We start from the raw sequence: 18,220 nt of genomic DNA, 5'->3' as shown, positions 1-18,220 counted from the left end.
TGGATGGCTTATCATGGTGGGAGCGAGTAGAACGTCGCCGGTGCCTGGAAGCGGGATGAGGCGTAGACACGAACGCCGGCGCACTTTACCCAGGTTTGGGGCTCTCCTAGGAGATAACACCCCTAATCCTGATCTGCGGGGTCTCCGCATGATCACTAAGGCACTAGTGAGTACAATGGTGCTCCTCGAGCTGTATGCTAGAAGTAGAAGAAGGCAGGCATGCTCTCTCCTTCCTCTAGATATGAGTCTAGTTCTAACAGGTTGGGAACCCTTTCCATGGGTGCCCTGGGGGGTTTATATAGGCCTACCCCCCAGGGGTACAATGGTAATCTGGCCAGGTGTAAGACCCGGCTGTCAGTGTCTCTGGTCGTCGGCTTCTCCGCCGGCAGCTGGGGCCCGCCGCCTGGTGGGCCCCGCCAACTGTTCTGGTACGGAGCCGACAGGCCGCTCCCGCTGCTCGCGGGTCTTGCCGACTGCTGATTACTGTAGCCGTGATGCTAATGACGCGGGCTTGGTCGGGGGAGCGTGGCTACAGTCCCGCTGCCTGGTGGGAGATCACTGTAGCCACACCTCGTCTCATCTGGTTAATGGTGCACGGGCCCCGAGGGAGGAATAGGCCGCCTGCTGGAAGCTGGCCTCCCTCAGGTCTGGCTGGTCTGACTTCCACCGTCTTCCGGGCTCTCGCTGCCTGGTAGGGCCTGCCACCTGCAGGCCGTACCGACAGGCCGTTGTGGGGATAGGGCTCTGCCTGCCAGTAGTGATGTTAGGGGTGGAGTGGCAATAGTGCCGCGCCGGGCGGAGATCTCTGCCCGTACGGAGCACTGTGGCCACGCCCGGTCCTGGATACGGGGGTGATGGGCTACACTGTAGCCTCACCCCGTCTTGTCTTCTTAATGGGGGCGCAAACTCTGAGGGCGTCGTGGGCCGCCTGCTAGAAGCCGGCCTCTCTGGAGGCCACCCGCAAGGAGTCGGCCAGCCTTGGTGCCGCCTTCCAGAGCTTAGCCGCCTTCTGGCAGCCGGCCGCTTGGGCCAGCCGGCCATCAGAAGGCAGCACTTCATCTTGAAGTCCTGAGGGGCGCAGCCGGCCCCAATGTCTTGAAAGGTTCAGGGACTCGGGTTAGGCTACCCGTGGCCCATTACTCCGACATTATGCCCACAGGAATCAAAATCTTTAGTTGGTTCGCTACCATGTGGGGAGGTTCGATACAATACAAAACACCCATGTTATTTGTTGTAGGGTTCATCTTTTTGTTCACCATAGGAGGGCTCACTGGAATAGTTCTAGCAAACTCTGGGCTAGACATTGCTCTACATGATACTTATTATGTGGTTGCACATTTCCATTATGTACTTTCTATGGGAGCCGTTTTTGCTTTATTTGCTGGATTTTACTATTGGGTGGGTAAAATCTTTGGCCGGATATATCCTGAAACTTTAGGCCAAATCCATTTTTGGATCACTTTTTTCGGGGTTAATCTGACCTTCTTTCCCATGCATTTCTTAGGGCTTTCGGGTATGCCACGGCGCATTCCAGATTATCCAGATGCTTACGCCGGATGGAATGCTCTGAGCTGTTTTGGTTCTTATATATCCGTAGTTGGGATTCACCGTTTCTTCGTTGTTGTCGCAATCACTTCAAGCAGTGGAAAGAACGAAAAATGTGCGGAAAGACCTTGGGCTGTTGAACAGAATCCAACCACACTAGAATGGTTGGTACAAAGCCCTCCAGCCTTTCATACTTTTGGGGAACTTCCTGCGGTAAAAGAGACAAAAAGCTAAAAAAAACCTCTCCTAACTATGAAGGAAGTTTCATAGAGATAGGTATGGGGAAATAAGTTCTTCATTTGAAGAGTTAGTTGGCTGGCCTACCGGCCCGCAGATTATGTTGGCTTTTATCACCAACTGAACCGCGTAACCAAAGCGATTCCTTCTTGGTGGAGATAGGTGGGTCCTGGTCCAACCTAAGTCAGTTCAAACCTGACGGGTCATTCATTCATGTGGAGAATCTCTCTCCTTACTCAGGATTTCTTTATCTTCGAGGCGAGGCATATTCATATGTCGAAGAAGGGGGAAGTGTCTCCATTCACGCTCATAGAACCCGGAAAAAAGAATATACTGTCGTTTAAGGACCAAGGATGCGATGTGAGAAGCGTAGGTCGGAGTAGCAGGAGTATGCGACAAGCAGTTGCATGTTTGATGTGGGTCTGTAACGAGATGAATTAGAACACTTGGAATCCTCGTGGATATATCTGCCACGAGGGATCTTTCCCACTTAATAGATTCATTCCTTCGTTACGGCCGTTGAGGGTACCTGCCGTTCAGAGATGATATCAGAGTAGGAAAGTTAGCCAAGTTATCCTGCCTAGTTTAGATAAAGCACCCCGATCATACCAGACGCAACCCGATCATTGTATACATAACATAGTGGAATTTGAGTAAATTATCTCTGCCTTTCCCATTTACATTTCAAAAACCACTAGGCATAGAAAGAAATCTTTCCCGGTAGAAGGTTCTCAGTAATCAGAAGTGGGAATAAGCCCTTCCAGTCTTTTTCACCTAAGAAGGTTTTGGAGGAGGAACCTATGGGAACGGTAGTCCTGCGTCGAGATTATTAGTTGCTTACCGCCGCACATTTTATCAAGATCAACCTGTGGGAATAACCGTCCCTTCCTTACCAAAGAAAGAAAAAAGGAATGACGCGGTCTAGTTTACAAGTAAGAAATAAATATGATAAGGGTAAAGGTGACATTTTAGCTCTTCATTTCGCTCTTGGTTTACAGGCTTTGTTAACCGGACCAGAAAAGGGGGCATTTTCTAGGTAGGTTTCCCTATTAAGTCAGCACCAGATCAAGATTGGAGACCCACCACAAGCAGAGAAAAAAAAGCCTAAGAGTGGTGACCAACCATCTGCAAAAGGAGTAACAGAGCAAAGCGGAGAAGAGAAGGGGGAAGAAAAAGGTTCCTAACTCATTGGATAGCTTAATCTATTGGTCAGGGATCCCATCTTGACTTTATTTAGGTGCCTAGACTTTTCGGGGCATAGGGTAGATTTCACAGTCCTTTAAGTGAATACGCCTTCTCTTTATGTATAGAGCTCTTAAAGAATGGATCAGCCCCTAGCAAAAAATCCCAAGGTCTGAATACCAAGAGCGGTCAAACACAGTGATCGGTCCCTGTCAATGGGTAGAAAAGCCCGCCCTATAATCTGAAGTAGCCTTCAACTAGGTATATAAAATGGATAAAAAGAAAGAAGGGGAGGAGAGGAGATAGATGCATTTCACTAGGCGCATATGATATTGGAAAGAATGGAATCGAGTAAGCTTAGGCAAACCGATAAGTCATCTTTGTGTAACTTCCCATATGCCTACTTCTAAGCTAAAGTAAGGAAATAGGGTGAGATAAGCAAGAATGAGCCAAACGAAGACATAAGGTTTGTTTAGATGTAGTCTTTGTGCTTTTCAAGTTGCTTCTTGCGAAATCAACTAAGTTCAAAAAAGCCATGCCCAGGTTTCTGGGAGTTTAGATAAGATATGTCAGTTGTTGGAAGATCAATATTATCCGGGGGATCCATATATTATGAGGGAGTATAGAGAGGGGGTCTAGAGATAGTACAGTCTCTAGTGAACCTATTCATTAAATGGACTTTTCCCTTACCTTTCATCAGCTTCCCTTTCCCTCGCCGGTGCAGTGCCATCTGGATACCTCATAAATAAATCAAGCAGGCTGGGTAGTAAGCGATCCCGAGGGGCTATCTTCTCTCCCATGTTGGTGCCTTGCTTAACTCAAGTATAAAGTGGAAATTAAAGCCAAAATCCAGGGTGATAAAATTCCACTTGAATCTTGAGATCTAAGAAGAAGGATAACTTCATGAGTTTGTTCTGACTCCTAGCTTAGCTGGAAAGCTTTTTCTTGTATCTAGCAGTTGGTGTAACATCCATCATACTCAAACAGGAGGTTTGCTTATCTAGCTCCAAGTCAGTTATAATCATTTACAGAACCAGGGTTTGCACCTACTGAGGAGGAGAAAGGGCCGACGACCCATACTAGAACTCCAAGATATGATTTTTCAGTCGACCAGACGGCCGAGGCCTTTAATAAGGTCCGGTTGTGCCAACGAGTTCTTCTAGTTATGAATCGCCGTAGGGAGGTAGCATTACATTTGTATTAGCAAAATAGAGCTCCTCATAGAAAAGAATGGTGAAGAAAGTGTTAGAGTACTTTCTTTCTGTTCAGTCCTGGAACTTATTCTTTTCCGATTGACCTATCAATAGTAGCGATCATACCCCGTCGAGCGAGTTAGGAGCTGCTCACAAAGAAGGCCAAAACTAGATGAGATGGCCGAAGCAGATACCAGAGAATAGGTAGCTTCACCGAAGTCTACTTTATTTTTAGAATTCAAATTCAATTGATGCCGCACAGGCTGGCCATTTAAAATAGGTGGAAACGGGAGACTGGAGAAGATGATCACACTTTGGAAGAGACACAGTCACGTACCTACCCCGGGAGGGGGCTTTTGTTCAATACAATCACTGAACTCAACCGCTTAGACTGGAGATGGCACTTGAAAACTCGTACAGAAATCTATCAACTTGATTTAGAGGAAGAAGTGGCAGGGGGTAGGTCGGTTGTTTTAAGTCCAGATGGTTCCTCTTGTTGGCATGGCGTTGGTATGCCTCGCTATCCTTAAATCTATGGACAGGGGAGATAGAACTTTTGCTTTTCGATACCCCGACCCGATACATGGAAAAAGAGGGATAATAGTAGTAGAAAGGGTGCTGTATTGGGTCAGTCAAAACTTACTACTTCCACATTGGTAAACGGCTCCGCAGTAGATCTATCATACAAATTGAGACTCTGGAAAAGCGAACTCGCTGATAAAGAATTTTATACCGAGGTTGGAGTTAGTCAACTCAATAATGATACTCTCCCTCTGGGGCCTTGATCCGAAGCCGAGTCGTCAGGAGAGAATGCATAAGATACGATTGTAATATCAATAAGCGGAGGAGGAGAAGTAGAAGACATGCAGGATGATAAGTTCAATTAAAGATTTCTCTCTGCGGGAATACCTTCCAGGGAAGGTAATATCATCAATAGTAGGATGTTGCACCCTACTCATCTCACCCTCTCAGAGCAAGGTACTAGTTACTATTGATTGTTTTACTATCAGCCTCTTTCATTTCGTAACACAGAATTATCTATTTGTGTAATCACCATCATTCCTCGACATACCTCATGACTATCCAAACTCCGCTCTGCCTCTGCTAAGCAAGGAACTAGATCTGTATCCTCTGATCTCTAATCGGTTTTACATGGTGCAACCACCTGGTCATTGAGGAATTATCTAACTAAAAAGTATATATACCTTGTACGTTTCCTCTGCAACATATCCACCTATTCCAGATCTCGGTAGTTCAATTCAATTAAATATAAAAAAATCACAGTAATGAATCTTTGGAATGGAATGCCTAGTATTGTGCATTTGAATGGAAAAGTCAAATAATCAAGACATGGATCTAGTATCAACATGACTCAACTTCCATTCTCATGACCCAACTTATTCAATCCTCAGTCAAAATGTAACATAACATCACTTATAATAAATTATGAAACGAATGGAATCGAAACCTGGAACCGGAGCTGCAACCGAGCTATCTGATGATGGAATAGCGGCATTGAGAGTCATGTCAGAGTCATGCCCTTTGGCCCGATACAGAAGAAAACATAAAATAGGTTCTTGTCGAGCTTCATGAAGAAGACCGATAATGTGGCAAAGGAAAGCATCACTGGAGGCTATAAGGATGATGTCATCGACATATAATAGGAGGTAAGCAGTGTGACTACCAACCTTGTACACAAACTGCGAGGTGTCGGTGCGAGCTGCAACCAAATCCAATGGTGGAGGCAAACCAGCTTAAAAATTGATGTAGGGTGATATACCAGCTTATAGCTTTGACTACTCTTAAGGTAAGGTGGTGCTTAAGCCGCACTCTTGGCTTTAAGCATACCGCTCTCCTGTGAAGATCAGTTGTGCCAATGCTCCATTTTCCGTAGTCGCACCAGATCCACATAATACTCTTTTTCAATTCCTGGTGGTAATAAATAGTACGCACTTTTATTGATTAAAGTCTGAATCCTGTAAGAAATTGGTGATAGTGATTTGAATGTGTATTGGTACAATATGAAGTATCCTCTGTACTACTTTAAAGTATTGGTATAATATCAAGTCTCCATACCACTCTTTTTTTTCTATTCCATTCAATTCCTTGAATAGGTCTAAAAATGCATTTGAACTTTCTTACTCGAAAGCTGTTCGCGCAGGAGGCGATAGCAGAGTAGCTGGATTTCACACTCAAAGTGTTGAGGCCTATTCTTTGATGCAGGGTAGAATACCAAAGTGTTTACCGGTTTGAGAATAAGCATGCGCGGTCTTCTTCAAACCGAAGGGGAAAGCCCCAGTAAGATAAGATTGAATTCATCTCTGAGCTTTGGAATAAGAAGATGGACCAAGCACCCACCAACTTAATTGTGAGACGAGTAGCTAAAGCAGTTACTAGACCCATTATAGAGATCGGAGGAAGAGAGTTCACTTTCGTTCGAAGGTGATCCGTGAGCTCACTCTGGTTAGAATGAATCCCGACAAACAACATAAGATGGCTGTCAATAGTCCTTTCTTTGCTTACTTTGGAGACCCCAATCGGCCAGAGAAGACGTAAAGACATACAGTCCACCTAAACTACAATTTCAACAGCGAGCGATATAGGTACCGTTGTATTTTATCTAAGCACGCTAGTTGAACGAAGAAGTAGTCGAAGAATACTTCTACCAGGCTGTAATAGACGATTTGAGCCGGCCTTTTGGTACCATTTCGAAGGTGATTACTTACGCATTTCAGGAAAGCAATGAAGAGAAGGGCATATATATCCTGGGCCCTGCCGTATGACGAAAGCTATTCTTTAGAAATCAAGTGAACCATTGGTTTCGCCACAAGGGAGGTACTAGTTATGACATAGAGAAATAGTGATTGATGCTCAATTAGCTAGGGCTGCTAGTTGACTGTATAGAAACAATATTGTGCCTCTAACTCATGCCCCTTAGACTCGAAAGTACTAAGGCACTTATTATGGCGAGGCAACGAACCACCATTATTGAAAACCCTTCTATCTAGACTCCCGCCGTGCTTCTAGACTCCCCCCAAGCTTCTCGCGAGCAGTGGTTAGTGAGGTACTAGAAACCATATGTTTTTCATTGCCTGAAAGAAAGTAGTATATTAGCGAGTCTCGTAGGTGACCTAGCCGGGTGGGTACGATTAATCTCACAACCATGCTGAATTTGAAAGCATTTCAATCTATCAAAAATCAAGTCAACCGTGGTTGGTATTAACTGGTGGTTTACCTGACTTGTTGTTCAAAACCTTGAGCGAATAAAACCTCTAATGCCTTTTCCATACCTTCTTGGACCTGGCGCCTCTCTTTTCTCTTTTCCTTCTCTTTAGTGGATGTGGTGGCATGTGCTTCATCCCTCCTTTTAGGGTTAATGCTATCAATGGTGAATCGATCATCCACTATCCTTTTTTCTGGGATCTGCTCTTTTCAATGGAAGGTTTGAGGGAAGGTAAGATTAGTGGGTCAATAACCTACTTAGCTTTCCAAGTAAGGCAGTGAAGTTCCATATTTCTGTATCTTTCTTAATCCGGGATCTACTGCTCTGTTCCCTTAGATGCAATAGTTTACTGATCCGGTTTCCCCTAATTTCAATAGTGAGGAGGATGTCCAATAAAAATACTATATTCTAGTATCTGACCAAAGGGAAGAATGAAAATAAATAGAGATAGAGGTCTCGGAAGTAGGGCCTATTAAAAGTACAGTGCCTTCTTGTTCTTGTTCTTCTGATTGATTGATTCAATTGGATTAAAGGGAAGAGAACACCAAAACTACTAGCGAAAAGCACTTTCACCTGGCTAGCACTTACCAAGGTTAGTTTAGTTTGCTTGGAAGGGGAGCATTCCAAATGCATAACTCGAAATGACAGTAAAGACTAAAGCTAGAACATCTATAGTGACAGACGAGGGCAAATCGTAACTAGAAGAAGGCCTCTGAACTGCTTCAGATCAAGAAATTGTGGGGAGCTTTTGGTCAAGTCTTGGAAGGGACTCCCATCCCAGAGTTTGAAAGCTCTCGGCAGAAGGGAATCGACAACACAACTGGAGCTGCCCTTTCTTTGGTTTAGTAAGAAGCTTCCTCAAGTATGTTGATTTGTAGTACGATCAGTTCACTCGAATCCACTGACTTCGTGCATGGGGACTCGACCATCAATCCTTTCTTGTGACAAGCTGTGACTGGGTGCTCTGAAACCTCCTTAAAAGGTGGGCGGTGGGTAAGGTAATTGAAGTAACTAGCCAGTATTAAGATTAGGCATAAGCATAATAAACTGATGCATCCGAAGACGGTGAATCTAGAATAGAGGCCGGGTGGGGAAGCAAATGATACAAGAGAGCCTTTTTCCGGGGAGGAAGGGACGCCGAGAATGATGTCCTTTCTAGTGCCTAATGCCTAATGCCTAAGCGGGAGTGCCCCTGTGTCTGCTACTTTACACTACTCCTTGAACGTGTCCTCTCGGCTCTCCTCGAAACTATTCCTAAGTTTTAAATTCCATTTCTATGGATAGGTTCTAAGCATATGACAGAAAGGCGGATGAAAGGCAGTGACCCTAAGTTCCGAATCTTGCCCTGAATAAGTAAGGTTTCGGGGAACTTAGAAGCCTTTCAGGCTGAATAGGGGCGGTGAGAGGGTGTAGTGTAGTAAAGGAGGTGGGCTTAGAGCCAGCAAGCAAAGTAAGGCAAAGCTTCATCTCGAAGAGGGCACATGAATGAATTGGTTCCATGGTATGCCTTCCGAGGTATGCCGGGCAATAAGGGCAAGGAAGGCTGCGGGAAGAGTTTCAGGACTAGGCCAGAGGACTTCTGTCCATAAGGCTAGGAAGGCAGGAGCAAAAAGATTGAACTAGCCCATGCATCTGCTCCCCTCCCAATCCATCAATAACTCCCATCTCACAGCATCTCATTCCCCTACCCCGTCGGCGAGAGCAGCCAGCCCTTCTCAATAGAATCCATGTGCCATTGCCTGAATGTCAATCTGCCCCTCCTGTCTGAAAAGAAGCATATCCGAATAAAGGTACCAAGGTAACCCTTGGAGTCAAAGCAATTTTAGCTATGAAGGACTTACTGAAAATGGCTAAAAAAACAGGAATCAGTTGGAGGAAACTAAGGACCAGGTTCACATTATGAGTGAGCGCGGATAAGAACGTTTCCAGGAATTCCACATCCCATACTGACTCTACCATCCCTAACGTTGGCCACTAAGTCCCATCTGACCTATCTCAAATAAGATCTTTTAGGATCAATTGGTTAGGCATCCCTCTTCTTTGTTTGCATAAGGCCACTAGCCATCTAGTGTTCGCTATCCTTCATCTTTCGATTAGCGAGATGATCTCAAAAACTACAGGCCTGAAATTTGCCTTTCTTAAGACCCCGTTGAACATGTTTTCAAAGTGTTCCATCATTGGGTATAAGTAGAATCTTCATAGCCCAAAAAAAACACAGTCAAAGTCAAACGTTTGTCGGTGACACATGGTTGTGTTTGAAGAAATGGAGTTTCGTCGTTCGTCACATGAAACTCTGCACTTAGGGATCAGCCTCACAAATATGCTCTTCGAGCTTTGAAACCGTCTTCTTTGTGGACTCGGCTGTAGGCTATATATCAATGGCTTGTTGAGATCCCCTTCCTCATTCCTTTCTCACTGGAAAAAGCAGTAGTTGTCAATCGACGACCAGTTATCAATCAATCTGATGAAGGTAACAATATCCTCCTTGAAATCTATATAATCATTCCCTGGAAAATCAACCAGATTCTCCCTCCTCTTCTAGATCAAAGGCAAAACCTGGCTAGTAAGTCGGCATAGGAGAGGAGCACTCATTCATCTTGTGGTGGGCTGGCTTACTACTCTCCGATATTAGCTCTCAACAGTTAAGCAATTCCGAAATCAGTTTGTTGCCCTGCAAAGTCTTTGACCTTGTGTATATGAGTAGGAGACTTAGGACAGTAGCGTCGATAGGAAGTAGGGCAAGCTGCCGGATTGACAGACAGTTATTAGGACAGTGGGTAAGCTACTTAGGCTAGGGAATAGGTACACATAGGTCAGATACGCGGGCAAGTCTCAATAACCAAAGTAGGAGTTGATGAGTGACTATCTTCTTCTCTATTCCTTCTTACTGGACTGGACGGATTCCTTTCTGTAAACTGAGTTAATGGAGTCAAGAAAGAAGCTAGTACAGTAGGCATTCTTATTCAGTAAAATAAGTCACTGGTAGGAAAGACTTTCTCTCGAGAGTCAGAGCTTCGAGATGACTTTCGCAGATGTTCAATCTTGCGAGGCATATGAGCCAGATTTTTAGTACTCTCCCGACCTGTTAGAGGCCACCCTAATAAGCGGAGATTGCCGAGAAAACATTGCTGAATAAGACAGTAACCAAATCGAAAAAGGAGACCCTGGCATAATAAGTGGTGATCTCTGTACTAGAATAGAAGCCCTGCTAATTGTGAAGAACCCACAGCCGGGAGCGTTAGCAACTGGATTTTACCACACTCCGTTATACCCTCCCTTGGGGGATGGCTTGGTGCTAATGTAGGACTTTCGGAGACCTTCCGCTTGCTGTTTTGGTCCAGCCTGAGTGGCCATAACTTCTACTGTGATTTAGTTTGGAGCGGTCTTGCTCCTGTTGTTCCATTGTTGCGCGTCCTATTCTGATATATAGGACCAAGAGGTACTGGATTCTCTTTCGGATAGGCCCTGAAAGGAGAAGAAAGGCTGAAATGCCAACAAACGTCTGTCTATTCTCTAATTCACCCGATCCCTATCCGCTTTCCAAAAAGGAAGAATGCATGAACCACGGCAGAGGAGAAAGGACGGATCACCTACCGATCTTTTACAAAACTATGCCAGAAAGGATATACAGATTGACCCGTACAAAAGCCATCTTCATCAATCTATGCTCATTAAGGAGAGGGTTCCTTAGAGAATAAAATGGGGAGTGAACGAAAAAGATGTGTGGCTGAGGTGTTGGGAGCCCCCAATAAAGAAGGACGATGCGGAAAGGGATGATGGGAAAGTGACAAGACTGGACTTCAACTCGTTTAAAAAGAGTCTTAGCCGTACGGAATTCCAATTGGAATGGACCCATCTCATGATACAAGTTACCCTGGATTTATTTCTATTCTTATTTCGCGACCCATCTCATGATACAAGTTACCCTGGATTTATTTCTATTCTTATTTCGCTGGGCAATTCTAGTTTTTGTTATGATGATCTCATGGATAGTAGTATTGAGTTCTATAAACAGACTGATAGTAGGTTTTAAGATAGCTTAGCCCTTGCTATGAATTAATTTGTATTGGAGAAGAGGGGCGCCAACCCTATGGGGAATGTAGCTATGCTATACTTCTTCCTACTAGCTATGGTGCAACACCTGTTCCTAGCTACGATGCTGCTCCTGTCTGCCCCTTGATTTATCACCGCTTTGGTCTTTTATTGGTCATTGATTTATAGACGGGAGGATAAGTACCCTAGCTCGACCCCAGATATCGATTTAGCATTCCATTACCGGATCTCCGAAACGGGAAAAAAGAAAAGTAATCGAAATCGTGTGCCAGCGGGACTTACGAAATTCACACTTCTTGACTCTCAATCCACAGGTAGAGATACCAAGGGTGGGTTTTCATGGCCTATAGTCTCCCCTGCCGACGAAGCACAAACTACTTGTTGAAATCGCGGATCCAAATCTTGCATTTCTCCTTTACTCGTCAAAGGCCTCGTATTGTTATTCCCATGATTCATGTGGGCTATCTGCTCTTTATTGTAGGGTCCTACTCCCACATATCCTTAAAAAATGATGTGAGTGGCTCATACTAATCAAATGTACAAGTAACTGACCCTTATCAAGCTTTCCACACATAGTGTTCTGATCTAAGATTGCAATTCTTCCATGTTTCCGCAGTAGCATATTGTTCCATGGAGCTAGGGTCCAAAATAGGAATCAACAAGTGTTTCCACGACTCTACCGCCCGACCAATCCTGTTCCACTGGATCCCCTCCCTTTTTCATGGCCACATATCTTTATGGCTAAGGAGTGGGAAATCTTCCTCCTGTCACACAAATCAAATGTTTCATTTCATCCGGGAAAAGCCACCTCTTTCTCCACAAACAATGTCTTTGTCATTTGATCTAGTTTTTATCCGTTAGATAGGAACAACTTTGCTAAATACTGAGAACTCTTGGATAGAGTATTAGAATGAAAAGACCATTAATCATATAAGGAAGAACCCAGGGTTCTAGCCCATTCCCATTCCTAAATCAATAATTCGTAGTGCTTTTTGCCTTTCTTGCGTACTCCTGGTGAACTAGTTGCTAGCCATATGTTTAGGAGGCTATTTTCTCCTATTAAGTAAGATTCTTAAGCTTAATAAGCCCAAAGATCGAAAAGTACGAACCATTTTGAAATAAATCACAATAGAAAAATAAATCTAGCTACTCTCTTCTCTCCTTCAGAAAAAGAAAGCTAGGGCAATTGGTGTTGAATAAACAAAACCATACCGAACCAGTCAAGAGTTTTCAGAGATTATGCCCAGTGTCACATGACACCACTTCATTGTATGCAACACCAGGAACCGATCAAGAAAGACGAAGCAGACATGCACAAGTTCAAGAGCGAGGTCAGACAAACATGTATCAGAACAACAACGTGATCAAGGCTGCAGCTACTGCTGCAAGGACTAATGTCACAAGGGAAATCCGGCAGGAACTGAAGGCCACCGATCCCGACTGATCGCGCGGCACGGATGTCGAAAGCTCCTCCATAGTCGACGGGGGCACTTCGCTTGTCCTGGGGTAGCAGTAGCACAGACATGCACAACTAATTTCAATTAGTACACACGAAGTATGATCAACGATTCCGCAAAGATATTAATTCCAGTGTAGTGTTCAAACGATCAAATGGATGAGATGATCAACGATTGCTGAGATTAAAAAACTAGAAGGTACAGTTACAACTTAACAGATCAGTGCACTCAGAGTTTGAGAAGACTATATATATAGCATCTGCATCACCAGGACACTCGATACTGTAATCAGTAGGCAGTTACAAGTTAATAGAACAGACGCTGCGAGTAGAAGAATTGAATCAATAATCAGTTTTATCATACAATCTAGTTTGAATCTATATTCCTATAGCCCTATAGCAGCATATAACAAGAAACGGAGGGAACACCACAAGTGAAAATAAAAAGATTCCGTTTTGTTGTGGGCAGATGAGCAGGGATCATATGGTGCGAAAGCCGAAATGGCCAAGAGTCTCTGAATGGCATTAGTGGCCGCAGATTCATCGAATTACTAGATAAGCAGAAAAACGTTTACCTAGAGACATTTTAGGCGTGGGAGGTGAGTCAGGTGTGAAATGCATCTCAGGAAGCGACTTGAGCCCTGTTTCAAATGGGGGGAAACAAATAAATGAAAAAAATAAAATTGGTACATTCAAAAGAACTGCTCAACTGATTAGTAATCATGCCTAACCATAGCAAAAAAGCACAGTAATAATATCCCTAATATAGAGTAGCATCCAGAGCTCGGTGGTAATCCGCACCTACCACCAACCATCACCAATGTAGCTTCACAAGGACTCACAAGAACAAGGATAGGAGCGCATAAACTTATTTTGTAACTTGTTCGATGATCAAGAACACGCGCATAGGGAGCACAAGAATTGATCGAAGCATATACTCGCCATCAAGAAGGGACAAGTTTCTCCCCCCGGCCCGACTCCCCAACCAACCCACCGAACTAACTCCATATGTTCATCATCATACATTGCATACCATGCATTTTTTCTCTTCCTTCCATACTGTGCACGAGGCCTTTGGCTACTCAATTTATTTTCTTTTGCTGCTTCTCTATTCTACATAGACCCGGCAATCTCCCTCCGACAAAAGCATACTTTTTGAGTACTCTACAGAAATATAGCCCATTGGGCCGGCTTTAGGATTATGCTTACTCCTACTGTGGAGAAAACCAGAGGAGTCCGACTACCATTTCTTCATATGAAGTACGTACTTGTTCTTCACCGTGCAAGCTCTACAGGTTTCGGAATCCGAGGCCTTCAAGTTCAACCGTAGACGTAGAAGCAAACCGGTACTTAAGCATCGAGCGAATGAGAGATGAGTGAGATGCCTTTAGCTCCTAGAATGCCTTCTTCAACTTGGCTATACACAATTAGTGCGCCAAATAGAACTGCTAGACTACGCCGAGTTGTGACCACTCATGCCTCTAAAGAGCGAGGCAAAGGGTAACACTAGGGCGGAGCTCCACCTTTTGTTCTTCCAGCTCGGACTCCTAAACTAGAAACTATATAAGAGGCACAAGATGATCAGGTGTGTGCACTAAAGCTCGACATGATGAAAGCTTATGAGAACTTCACTGCTATAGCTGATACGGGATCTAATGACTTATTTATTAAAATAGGGTTTTGTGACTACCGAAAGTTTCTCTTTTCATGACATAGGGGGGTCTCTGTGGCCCTAGTTTCTTTGGCCCATTTGAAATGAGCTACGAATAGGTCCTACTTCAGACAATCCTTCATTGTCCCTTCAGAGGAAATGAGTGGGATGACGCATGAGTTCTTTAAACATCTCTATACTGCTGAAGGTACCGAAAGAATGGAGGATGTTCGTTCTGTCGACAGTTCCTCGGAAAGTATCTCAGGCAATGAATGAGCAATTGATTGCTCCCTTTACTGATTCTGAAGTGTGACCTTTTTAAGATGAACCATGAAAGGTCCCTGGCCCGGACGGCTATCTAGACCACTTTTTTCCAGCGAAGGTGGGATTTCTATGGTGATGAGGTTAGTGACTTCAGTTACCTTCTCAGTTCTTTTCAATGGGAAGCGTCTTGAGGAATTCAAACCTTCTCAGGGACTATGCCAGGGAGATCCAATCTCTCTGTACTTATTCTTGTTAGCAGCAGTTTAGGTATTCGAAATAGCAAAATACATAAATTATCTATCTCAAGTACGTCTCGTACTTATCTTGAGCCATCAGTCAGATTGAATGCAGCGCCCTGCCGGCAGCTCCTGACCTCTGTTCCTATGGGGGAAAGAAGGTGTGGCTTTGGACCCCAAACTCTTCCATGACACTGTTCTTCTTATAGCGTGGGTAAGTGATCAATACAGACAAAAATCACACCCATTGGATCCATCCTGATATGATTGGGTGATTTGCACGTTCCCTTGAGAATAGCACACACACACTAAATCCTGAAAAGAAAGATAGATGCTCATCTTCACACTGGTAGCAGCAGGCTCAGTACGTACGTTGTCCAACCCACCTCGTAAGATATCTTTCCTCAAATAGCCAAGCGAAAGAGGAGGTCTCAAGCGTGCAAAAACACATGTATGAGCAGGAAAAGATGTGCAATCAAGCTCAGAGACTGCAGATAACGGATCTCTCAGGCACCGGTTTCCCTCAGTTCAGGATGGGAAGCGAGCTTTCAAGGGTCCCAGGATAAAAAAGGTAATTAATATGTCTCCGACTGAAGTGATAGATAAAGGCTTTACCCATTGGCAAGGAACGCTTGGAGGAGTGAAACAACGATTCCGCCTAGCGTAGGACACGTATATTTGATCCAATCTAGCAAGCGTAGCCAGCCCCACCCACGGGTGAAATTGTACAGCTCCCTATCTCGTTGATGCCGTGGTGGGAAAGCTCCTGTTTCAACTTTGCTTCTTGTAAGCTTCGGTAAAAATAGCTCACTTGTAGGATCTAATCTCATTCTATGGGAACAACTTTCATTTCTATCTTTTGGCTTAAAGTGGTGAACAAATCCTTTCTCTTCACTTTTTGTGCTCCGCATGGCTCCGCTCAAGATGTGACTCATCCTGTATATACATAATTAGGAGACCTCTCATGAACTTGTTAAAGAAAGGAGTACCATTTGTGTGGACAAGCCAAAGAAATCCTTTGATGTTCTCAAGCAAGCTTTAATTGAGGCCCATGTGTTCGTTCTCCCTGATTTCAGTAAAAGATTTGTGCTAGAGACAGATGCCTGTGGGCATTGGAGGTGTGATAAGGGGTAGAAGTATTCGTGTGGGGTGGGTTTCAAAGGGAAGGTTGCACAATAGATCGGAGATCCTTTGAGGAAGACTGAAATGACTATACTTATAGAATGGTCCATATCGAACAGATACGATACTGGTTTGCACACAGAATATCGCCTAGCTCTAAAACGGCAGCACATGAGTGCAACTTCGAGTAAGAAAGAACGACCTTCTGCTAACTTTTTACCGAGGAATTGTTTTTACAAGTTTAGCTGATTGATCCACGAATGGAGGGATTCAAGCTTATTTTTGTTAACCGAGATGCAAACGACTAACAAACTGGATTCGAAGCCACATGTCGTAATAGTACCTGCGGGTTCTTTCTGTGGAGCCTTCAAATGCAATAGCTAGCTGCCCAACGGCCAATGCCACAGGCAAATCTCCATTTTCCAACTTATACAACTCTTTGGGGTCCAAAGATACTCGCCATTGCAACTTAATAAATAGGACCGGTGGGATCGCCTTCAACAGATATATCGGTTTCACTGCTTTCGTACCCTTTGTTTTGGTCATGTGGATGATCCGCAGACCATGGATAAGATGGATACCCACGTACTGCCTTCAATGAAGAGAGTTTTACCAAGGACCCTTAGACAGATAGGGGGGACAGACAAGAGGTATGCAACCTGCTGAATATTGTCACCGAATCGCTCACTGACAAATACTTGGGGCTCCCCTCCCTGGTAGGAGTGGATAGGAGCGACTGCTTCCAACACTTAATTGAGAGAGTTTGCACTCGGATTAATTGCTGCAAAGAGGAATGGCTAATTGGCTCTGCCACGGAGACCGAAATACGAGCTTCTTTCATCACATCATTTTGCAACGGAGAAAAAAAAGAACATAATAAAGTTTCTGAATGACTCAAATGGTAGAAGGATTGAAGGTAATTACCAGTTAGCATCTCTGATAAAGGGTTACTTTGAGGGACTGTTCACCTCAGAAGTCCTAGCTCCCGACCCTGGGCTACTGGGGAAAGTAAACAAGCAAGTAACTGAAGAAATGAACGCAAGCCTCTTGGCTCCGTTCACGGCTGATGAAGTAAAGGCAGCACTCTGAATTCAATCGAGAGTTAGGTACAGTAATCTTCAGATATGACAATACCTCCCCCAAAGCATTGTCAAGTGTTGGAATTAGGGCACCAACCACGACTAGGAGCTGTATAGAACTCCGAAAGAGACCTTTGATGAAGTCGGCATCCACCCAAGTGGCATTTGCTTGATCCAAACTAGCCCACTTCCTTGGTTGCTGAAAAACCATGCAACGCAAGTAATTTTCCACACACTGATTCACACGTTCTGTCTGGCCATATGATTGTGGGTGATAGGCAGAGCTAAACCTCAATTTGACCTGCAATGCTTTGAAGAAGGCCTACCACATGTTACTTGTGAATATCCAGTTTCTATTAGAGACTATTGACTTTGGCAATCCGTTCCACTTAAAAACATTATCCATGAAAGCATGAGAGACTGATTGTACTGTATAAGGGTGAGCAAGGGGAATGAAATGAGAATATTTAGTGAACCTGTCCACCACCAACAATATGACTTCTTTGCCCAATGATTTGGGAAGACCCTCAAAGAAATCCAAGGAGATGTCAGTCCAAGCAGAAGTAGGTACTGGCAGTGGATCTAGGAGACCAGGTTAGTGGTAATGCTCTCCCTTGACTCTTTGGTAAACTGCACACTCATGTAGAAAAGTTTCAATCTCCTGGCCTGGCGCCAATAAAATAGCTTTTTTACCCTTTGATAAGTAGCCACAATGCCTGAATGGCCTCCTATAGGAGAGTTGTGAAGTGAATCAATGATTTGGTGTTTAAGAACAGCATTTGATCCCACATATATTCTTCCTTTATATCTCAAAATGCCAGAATGAAGAGTATAAGGGGGTGCTGCATTGGCTGATACAGTGAGCTTCTCAAGCGGAGATTTGCAGTGATCATCATTAGTGTAGCTGGTTTCTACAGTTGAAGCCCAAGCAGGAGTAACTGCAGTGACTGCCATCATAAGAGAATCTCTTCTGCTCAAA

This window comes from Aegilops tauschii, chromosome 7, assembly GCF_002575655.3.
Source record: "Aegilops tauschii subsp. strangulata cultivar AL8/78 chromosome 7, Aet v6.0, whole genome shotgun sequence".
Classification (NCBI taxonomy): Eukaryota; Viridiplantae; Streptophyta; class Magnoliopsida; order Poales; family Poaceae; genus Aegilops; species Aegilops tauschii.
Note: the sequence above shows the minus strand (reverse complement) of the source record.